The 7,500-nt window shown below is 49.5% G+C and overlaps 5 non-coding genes and 3 pseudogenes across 5 annotated transcripts; all 8 read left to right on the forward strand.

Moving 5' to 3' along the window:
• The first annotated feature begins 448 nt into the window (after positions 1-448).
• On the forward strand, positions 449-567 carry LOC139246941 (5S ribosomal RNA). Its single transcript, XR_011590753.1, has one exon. It is a non-coding gene; the product is annotated as a 5S ribosomal RNA (ribosomal RNA).
• Positions 568-1,437: 870 nt separating this feature from the next.
• Positions 1,438-1,556, forward strand: LOC139246117 (5S ribosomal RNA; annotated as a pseudogene).
• An 869-nt stretch (positions 1,557-2,425) lies between these two features.
• On the forward strand, positions 2,426-2,544 carry LOC139246943 (5S ribosomal RNA). Its single transcript, XR_011590755.1, has one exon. It is a non-coding gene; the product is annotated as a 5S ribosomal RNA (ribosomal RNA).
• An 869-nt stretch (positions 2,545-3,413) lies between these two features.
• LOC139246944 (5S ribosomal RNA) lies at positions 3,414-3,532 on the forward strand. Its single transcript, XR_011590756.1, has one exon. It is a non-coding gene; the product is annotated as a 5S ribosomal RNA (ribosomal RNA).
• Positions 3,533-4,402: 870 nt separating this feature from the next.
• LOC139246118 (5S ribosomal RNA) lies at positions 4,403-4,521 on the forward strand (annotated as a pseudogene).
• Positions 4,522-5,390: 869 nt separating this feature from the next.
• On the forward strand, positions 5,391-5,509 carry LOC139246945 (5S ribosomal RNA). The gene has a single exon (XR_011590757.1). It is a non-coding gene; the product is annotated as a 5S ribosomal RNA (ribosomal RNA).
• Positions 5,510-6,379: 870 nt separating this feature from the next.
• Positions 6,380-6,498, forward strand: LOC139246119 (5S ribosomal RNA; annotated as a pseudogene).
• An 869-nt stretch (positions 6,499-7,367) lies between these two features.
• Positions 7,368-7,486, forward strand: LOC139246946 (5S ribosomal RNA). Its single transcript, XR_011590758.1, has one exon. It is a non-coding gene; the product is annotated as a 5S ribosomal RNA (ribosomal RNA).
• Positions 7,487-7,500: the final 14 nt, after the last annotated feature.

Here is a 7,500-nt window from a genome sequence, read left to right on the forward strand (position 1 = left end):
TGGGGTTCCGAAATGTGGCTACAACAGCGATCTGGCTTAATAATTGGTGGGATTGGAAATGAAACAATCCTGGTGTTTTGGGGGAGGTGGAAGCTTTTTTGGGGGAGGAGAGATTTGGGGATGGGGAGATTTGGGGGAGAGCGATTTGAGGGGATGAGAGATTTCGAGGTTGGCGAGCGTGAGATTGGGGGGTGAGTGAGTGAGTGATTTGTGGGTGAGTGAGGGAATGGTGAAAGTCAGGCAGTTTTGAAGCTTGAGGCAAGGCAATGAAGGGTAGGGCTTGTCGTTTGCTTGTGTGGGAGTCAGAGCAGCAAGAGGTGGGTGTGGCGGAAGGTAAATGGTGAAATGAATCTTGAGTGCTGATTCCTTGGATGAATGCATGGAAGGAAAAAAAGAAGTGAAGAACAGCCTATGTCCGGTTAAGTAAAGAGAAAGCCATGACATCGATGCCTACGGCCACACTAGTCTGAAAACGCCCGATCTCGTCTGATCTCGGAAGCAAAGCAGAGTCAGGCCTGGTTAGTACTTGGATGGGAGACTGCCTGGGAATACCAGGTGCAGTAGGCTTTTGCTGCCATCCACAGGTTGCTCATGCTTCTGCACACACAGTGCCGTTGATCCATCAAGAACCTTTTTGCTGCTCTCTCTCTCACTTTGCTTTCACCATTTCTTTCCTGCACATTCTCCTGCTGCTACACAAATGCAAGGGGGTCGACGCAAGGGACGAAAGAACGCAGAACAACAAAATAAGTTGGCAAAAAAATACACGCTGGCGCAGGCACACCAGGACGCAGCAACAGAGAGGAGAGACAAGGTGCATAGAAACCTGAGAGGGACAAACAGCAAGAGAACAAAGAATCGTGCAGGAAGAGCTGCAATTCAATGCAGGAAAAATGTAAAGCCAACTAGCATGCTGCTGGAATGCATGTGTGTTCATGTGAGGAGTGTTGCAAATCAGAATGCCGAGTAGCAGGCGCCACTTGCCACATGGGGTTCCGAAATGTGGCTACAACAGCGATCTGGCTTAATAATTGGTGGGATTGGAAATGAAACAATCCTGGTGTTTTGGGGGCGGTGGAAGCTTTTTTGGGGGAGGAGAGATTTGGGGATGGGGAGATTTGGGGGAGAGCGATTTGAGGGGATGAGAGATTTCGAGGTTGGCGAGCGTGAGATTGGGGGGTGAGTGAGTGAGTGATTTGTGGGTGAGTGAGGGAATGGTGAAAGTCAGGCAGTTTTGAAGCTTGAGGCAATGCAATGAAGGGTAGGGCTTGTCGTTTGCTTGTGTGGGAGTCAGAGCAGCAAGAGGTGGGTGTGGCGGAAGGTAAATGGTGAAATGAATCTTGAGTGCTGATTCCTTGGATGAATGCATGGAAGGAGAAAAAGAAGTGAAGAACAGCCTTATGTCCGTTTAAGTAAAGAGAAAGCCATGACATCAACGCCTACGGCCACACTAGTCTGAAAACGCCCGATCCCGTCTGATCTCGGAAACCAAGCAGACTGAGGCCTGGTTAGTATTTGGTTGGGAGACTGCCTGGGAATACCAGGTGCAGTAGGCTTTTGCTGCCATCCACAGGCTGCTCATGCTTCTGCACACACAGTGCCGTTGATCCATCAACAACCTTTTTGCTGCTCTCTCTCTCACTTTGCTTTCACCATTTCTTTCCTGCACATTCTCCTGCTGCTACACAAATGCAAGGGGGTCGACGCAAGGGACGAAAGAACGCAGAACAACAAAATAAGTTGGCAAAAAAATACACGCTGGCGCAGGCACACCAGGACGCAGCAACAGAGAGGAGAGACAAGGTGCATAGAAACCTGAGAGGGACAAACAGCAAGAGAACAAAGAATCGTGCAGGAAGAGCTGCAATTCAATGCAGGAAAAATGTAAAGCCAACTAGCATGCTGCTGGAATGCATGTGTGTTCATGTGAGGAGTGTTGCAAATCAGAATGCCGAGTAGCAGGCGCCACTTGCCACATGGGGTTCCGAAATGTGGCTACAACAGCGATCTGGCTTAATAATTGGTGGGATTGGAAATGAAACAATCCTGGTGTTTTGGGGGAGGTGGAAGCTTTTTTGGGGGAGGAGAGATTTGGGGATGGGGAGATTTGGGGGAGAGCGATTTGAGGGGATGAGAGATTTCGAGGTTGGCGAGCGTGAGATTGGGGGGTGAGTGAGTGAGTGATTTGTGGGTGAGTGAGGGAATGGTGAAAGTCAGGCAGTTTTGAAGCTTGAGGCAAGGCAATGAAGGGTAGGGCTTGTCGTTTGCTTGTGTGGGAGTCAGAGCAGCAAGAGGTGGGTGTGGCAGAAGGTAAATGGTGAAATGAATCTTGAGTGCTGATTCCTTGGATGAATGCATGGAAGGAAAAAAAGAAGTGAAGAACAGCCTATGTCCGGTTAAGTAAAGAGAAAGCCATGACATCGATGCCTACGGCCACACTAGTCTGAAAACGCCCGATCTCGTCTGATCTCGGAAGCAAAGCAGAGTCAGGCCTGGTTAGTACTTGGATGGGAGACTGCCTGGGAATACCAGGTGCAGTAGGCTTTTGCTGCCATCCACAGGTTGCTCATGCTTCTGCACACACAGTGCCGTTGATCCATCAAGAACCTTTTTGCTGCTCTCTCTCTCACTTTGCTTTCACCATTTCTTTCCTGCACATTCTCCTGCTGCTACACAAATGCAAGGGGGTCGACGCAAGGGACGAAAGAACGCAGAACAACAAAATAAGTTGGCAAAAAAACACACGCTGGCGCAGGCACACCAGGACGCAGCAACAGAGAGGAGAGACAAGGTGCATAGAAACCTGAGAGGGACAAACAGCAAGAGAACAAAGAATCGTGCAGGAAGAGCTGCAATTCAATGCAGGAAAAATGTAAAGCCAACTAGCATGCTGCTGGAATGCATGTGTGTTCATGTGAGGAGTGTTGCAAATCAGAATGCCGAGTAGCAGGCGCCACTTGCCACATGGGGTTCCGAAATGTGGCTACAACAGCGATCTGGCTTAATAATTGGTCGGATTGGAAATGAAACAATCCTGGTGTTTTGGGGGCGGTGGAAGCTTTTTTGGGGGAGGAGAGATTTGGGGATGGGGAGATTTGGGGGAGAGCGATTTGAGGGGATGCGAGATTTCGAGGTTGGCGAGCGTGAGATTGGGGGGTGAGTGAGTGAGTGATTTGTGGGTGAGTGAGGGAATGGTGAAAGTCAGGCAGTTTTGAAGCTTGAGGCAAGGCAATGAAGGGTAGGGCTTGTCGTTTGCTTGTGTGGGAGTCAGAGCAGCAAGAGGTGGGTGTGGCGGAAGGTAAATGGTGAAATGAATCTTGAGTGCTGATTCCTTGGATGAATGCATGGAAGGAAAAAAAGAAGTGAAGAACAGCCTATGTCCGGTTAAGTAAAGAGAAAGCCATGACATCGATGCCTACGGCCACACTAGTCTGAAAACGCCCGATCTCGTCTGATCTCGGAAGCAAAGCAGAGTCAGGCCTGGTTAGTACTTGGATGGGAGACTGCCTGGGAATACCAGGTGCAGTAGGCTTTTGCTGCCATCCACAGGTTGCTCATGCTTCTGCACACACAGTGCCGTTGATCCATCAAGAACCTTTTTGCTGCTCTCTCTCTCACTTTGCTTTCACCATTTCTTTCCTGCACATTCTCCTGCTGCTACACAAATGCAAGGGGGTCGACGCAAGGGACGAAAGAACGCAGAACAACAAAATAAGTTGGCAAAAAAATACACGCTGGCGCAGGCACACCAGGACGCAGCAACAGAGAGGAGAGACAAGGTGCATAGAAACCTGAGAGGGACAAACAGCAAGAGAACAAAGAATCGTGCAGGAAGAGCTGCAATTCAATGCAGGAAAAATGTAAAGCCAACTAGCATGCTGCTGGAATGCATGTGTGTTCATGTGAGGAGTGTTGCAAATCAGAATGCCGAGTAGCAGGCGCCACTTGCCACATGGGGTTCCGAAATGTGGCTACAACAGCGATCTGGCTTAATAATTGGTGGGATTGGAAATGAAACAATCCTGGTGTTTTGGGGGCGGTGGAAGCTTTTTTGGGGGAGGAGAGATTTGGGGATGGGGAGATTTGGGGGAGAGCGATTTGAGGGGATGAGAGATTTCGAGGTTGGCGAGCGTGAGATTGGGGGGTGAGTGAGTGAGTGATTTGTGGGTGAGTGAGGGAATGGTGAAAGTCAGGCAGTTTTGAAGCTTGAGGCAATGCAATGAAGGGTAGGGCTTGTCGTTTGCTTGTGTGGGAGTCAGAGCAGCAAGAGGTGGGTGTGGCGGAAGGTAAATGGTGAAATGAATCTTGAGTGCTGATTCCTTGGATGAATGCATGGAAGGAGAAAAAGAAGTGAAGAACAGCCTTATGTCCGTTTAAGTAAAGAGAAAGCCATGACATCAACGCCTACGGCCACACTAGTCTGAAAACGCCCGATCCCGTCTGATCTCGGAAACCAAGCAGACTGAGGCCTGGTTAGTATTTGGTTGGGAGACTGCCTGGGAATACCAGGTGCAGTAGGCTTTTGCTGCCATCCACAGGCTGCTCATGCTTCTGCACACACAGTGCCGTTGATCCATCAACAACCTTTTTGCTGCTCTCTCTCTCACTTTGCTTTCACCATTTCTTTCCTGCACATTCTCCTGCTGCTACACAAATGCAAGGGGGTCGACGCAAGGGACGAAAGAACGCAGAACAACAAAATAAGTTGGCAAAAAAATACACGCTGGCGCAGGCACACCAGGACGCAGCAACAGAGAGGAGAGACAAGGTGCATAGAAACCTGAGAGGGACAAACAGCAAGAGAACAAAGAATCGTGCAGGAAGAGCTGCAATTCAATGCAGGAAAAATGTAAAGCCAACTAGCATGCTGCTGGAATGCATGTGTGTTCATGTGAGGAGTGTTGCAAATCAGAATGCCGAGTAGCAGGCGCCACTTGCCACATGGGGTTCCGAAATGTGGCTACAACAGCGATCTGGCTTAATAATTGGTGGGATTGGAAATGAAACAATCCTGGTGTTTTGGGGGAGGTGGAAGCTTTTTTGGGGGAGGAGAGATTTGGGGATGGGGAGATTTGGGGGAGAGCGATTTGAGGGGATGAGAGATTTCGAGGTTGGCGAGCGTGAGATTGGGGGGTGAGTGAGTGAGTGATTTGTGGGTGAGTGAGGGAATGGTGAAAGTCAGGCAGTTTTGAAGCTTGAGGCAAGGCAATGAAGGGTAGGGCTTGTCGTTTGCTTGTGTGGGAGTCAGAGCAGCAAGAGGTGGGTGTGGCGGAAGGTAAATGGTGAAATGAATCTTGAGTGCTGATTCCTTGGATGAATGCATGGAAGGAAAAAAAGAAGTGAAGAACAGCCTATGTCCGGTTAAGTAAAGAGAAAGCCATGACATCGATGCCTACGGCCACACTAGTCTGAAAACGCCCGATCTCGTCTGATCTCGGAAGCAAAGCAGAGTCAGGCCTGGTTAGTACTTGGATGGGAGACTGCCTGGGAATACCAGGTGCAGTAGGCTTTTGCTGCCATCCACAGGTTGCTCATGCTTCTGCACACACAGTGCCGTTGATCCATCAAGAACCTTTTTGCTGCTCTCTCTCTCACTTTGCTTTCACCATTTCTTTCCTGCACATTCTCCTGCTGCTACACAAATGCAAGGGGGTCGACGCAAGGGACGAAAGAACGCAGAACAACAAAATAAGTTGGCAAAAAAATACACGCTGGCGCAGGCACACCAGGACGCAGCAACAGAGAGGAGAGACAAGGTGCATAGAAACCTGAGAGGGACAAACAGCAAGAGAACAAAGAATCGTGCAGGAAGAGCTGCAATTCAATGCAGGAAAAATGTAAAGCCAACTAGCATGCTGCTGGAATGCATGTGTGTTCATGTGAGGAGTGTTGCAAATCAGAATGCCGAGTAGCAGGCGCCACTTGCCACATGGGGTTCCGAAATGTGGCTACAACAGCGATCTGGCTTAATAATTGGTGGGATTGGAAATGAAACAATCCTGGTGTTTTGGGGGCGGTGGAAGCTTTTTTGGGGGAGGAGAGATTTGGGGATGGGGAGATTTGGGGGAGAGCGATTTGAGGGGATGAGAGATTTCGAGGTTGGCGAGCGTGAGATTGGGGGGTGAGTGAGTGAGTGATTTGTGGGTGAGTGAGGGAATGGTGAAAGTCAGGCAGTTTTGAAGCTTGAGGCAATGCAATGAAGGGTAGGGCTTGTCGTTTGCTTGTGTGGGAGTCAGAGCAGCAAGAGGTGGGTGTGGCGGAAGGTAAATGGTGAAATGAATCTTGAGTGCTGATTCCTTGGATGAATGCATGGAAGGAGAAAAAGAAGTGAAGAACAGCCTTATGTCCGTTTAAGTAAAGAGAAAGCCATGACATCAACGCCTACGGCCACACTAGTCTGAAAACGCCCGATCCCGTCTGATCTCGGAAACCAAGCAGACTGAGGCCTGGTTAGTATTTGGTTGGGAGACTGCCTGGGAATACCAGGTGCAGTAGGCTTTTGCTGCCATCCACAGGCTGCTCATGCTTCTGCACACACAGTGCCGTTGATCCATCAACAACCTTTTTGCTGCTCTCTCTCTCACTTTGCTTTCACCATTTCTTTCCTGCACATTCTCCTGCTGCTACACAAATGCAAGGGGGTCGACGCAAGGGACGAAAGAACGCAGAACAACAAAATAAGTTGGCAAAAAAATACACGCTGGCGCAGGCACACCAGGACGCAGCAACAGAGAGGAGAGACAAGGTGCATAGAAACCTGAGAGGGACAAACAGCAAGAGAACAAAGAATCGTGCAGGAAGAGCTGCAATTCAATGCAGGAAAAATGTAAAGCCAACTAGCATGCTGCTGGAATGCATGTGTGTTCATGTGAGGAGTGTTGCAAATCAGAATGCCGAGTAGCAGGCGCCACTTGCCACATGGGGTTCCGAAATGTGGCTACAACAGCGATCTGGCTTAATAATTGGTGGGATTGGAAATGAAACAATCCTGGTGTTTTGGGGGAGGTGGAAGCTTTTTTGGGGGAGGAGAGATTTGGGGATGGGGAGATTTGGGGGAGAGCGATTTGAGGGGATGAGAGATTTCGAGGTTGGCGAGCGTGAGATTGGGGGGTGAGTGAGTGAGTGATTTGTGGGTGAGTGAGGGAATGGTGAAAGTCAGGCAGTTTTGAAGCTTGAGGCAAGGCAATGAAGGGTAGGGCTTGTCGTTTGCTTGTGTGGGAGTCAGAGCAGCAAGAGGTGGGTGTGGCGGAAGGTAAATGGTGAAATGAATCTTGAGTGCTGATTCCTTGGATGAATGCATGGAAGGAAAAAAAGAAGTGAAGAACAGCCTATGTCCGGTTAAGTAAAGAGAAAGCCATGACATCGATGCCTACGGCCACACTAGTCTGAAAACGCCCGATCTCGTCTGATCTCGGAAGCAAAGCAGAGTCAGGCCTGGTTAGTACTTGGATGGGAGACTGCCTGGGAATACCAGGTGCAGTAGGCTTTTGCTGCCATCCA

Source organism: Pristiophorus japonicus, unplaced genomic scaffold, assembly GCF_044704955.1.
Source record: "Pristiophorus japonicus isolate sPriJap1 unplaced genomic scaffold, sPriJap1.hap1 HAP1_SCAFFOLD_247, whole genome shotgun sequence".
NCBI lineage: Eukaryota > Metazoa > Chordata > Chondrichthyes > Pristiophoridae > Pristiophorus > Pristiophorus japonicus.